Genomic DNA, 1613 nt, shown 5'->3' with positions numbered 1-1613 from the left:
TATAGATTCTAATACTAAACTAAACTAAACTAAATTAAACTAAATTATTGAGAATTTATAAGAGAGAGAATTCAAGATATTAGAATCCACCAATATTTTTAATCTATGACATTCTGCTTCATGGTTGTTCTTACAAGTAGACTACAATTAGGCAATCGAGCGAGTGTCGATGCCCTTTTGGACGAAACATCGTTAACAATTAACTCTACTTAAGGTTGTTCCTATGTTTATGCTATTAATATCTTCTTTCCTTTTATGTAAGCTCGGGCAGCCATTCAATGTATTACCAAGAGCAACATCAAGGAGTACTTCCTAATAGAGCGGCCATTTAATGAATCACCACTTAAGGCAAACACAAAGAATACTTTCCCCTAGGGCAGCCACTCCTCGAGCTACCCCCTTCTAAAGGCAACACAAAGAATACTTTCCTAACTCTAAAGAATTATACTACTAGAAGAAAAGTAAAGAACACTAGCATGATATTAATATTGCAAAACATAAACCCTACTCTATACTTCTATCCCCTGGTGTGGGCAATGGAACTAATAACTAAAAACATAAAGAACTAACCTGATTGAAGAACACTATGAACCAGAAAAATTATTAAACCTTAAGCACTGACTTCATCTCCTCCCTTGAAGGAGAAGATTAGCCTTCCATAAAGAAGGAAGAACACGAAGAACGAGAAGAAGAAGAGTCGAAGAACATAAGACTAAAAAAACTAATTTATTAAGACTCAGCTAGTTAAAACTGATCTTTTATTATTAATCTCTCTCTGCCTTAAGTTCTGGAGACAAGAGTATAAGTGAATTGGCAAATTACATGAGGCACTTAGGTCCTCTATTTATAGAGGTTACAATGAGCTCTAGAAGCATTCCAAACCGTCATTTGTTTCCTAATACAAATAGACTTCTTTCAGAGTCCAACTTCATCTCCAAAACGGAACTAATAACTAAAAACATAAAGAACTAACCTGATTGAAGAACACTATGAACCAGAAAAATCATTAAACCTTAAGCACTAACTTCATCTCCTCCCTTGAAGGAGAAGATTAGCCTTCCATAAAGAAGGAAGAACACGAAGAACGAGAAGAAGAAGAGTCGAAGAACATAAAACTAAAAAGACTAATTTATTAAGACTCAGCTAGTTAAAACTGGTCTTTTATTATTAATCTCTCTCTGCCTCAAGTTCTGGAGACAAGAGTATAAGTGAATTGGCAAATTACATGAGGCACTTAGGTCCTCTATTTATAGAGGTTACAATGAGCTCTAGAAGTATTCCAAACCGTCATTTGTTTCCTAATACAAATAGACTTCTTTCAGAGTCCAACTTCGTCTCCAAAACTGAGAAGAAATTGGCTACAATGTCGATCCATTCATCTGGATGCACTATTCATGCGTCTCAGACTCGATCAATGCGTCTGGACGCTCAATCCATGCGTCCCAGACGCGTAAGCCTATTTTGTCTCTTCTGCTCTATCCTTCTATCCTCTTTTGCGGGTTTTGGTCCAAGCAACGAATCCTTTGGCCTTAGGCTTCCAAATAGACTTTAAAATAGGTCTAAGTCGCATATTTAATAGCTTCAATTCCTTGGCCTTCTCCATGATTGTCCAC

Source organism: Coptis chinensis, chromosome 1 (assembly GCF_015680905.1).
Source record: "Coptis chinensis isolate HL-2020 chromosome 1, ASM1568090v1, whole genome shotgun sequence".
In the NCBI taxonomy this organism is placed as follows: domain Eukaryota; kingdom Viridiplantae; phylum Streptophyta; class Magnoliopsida; order Ranunculales; family Ranunculaceae; genus Coptis; species Coptis chinensis.
The sequence above is the reverse complement of the archived record's forward strand: the minus strand, read 5'-3'. Positions refer to the sequence as shown.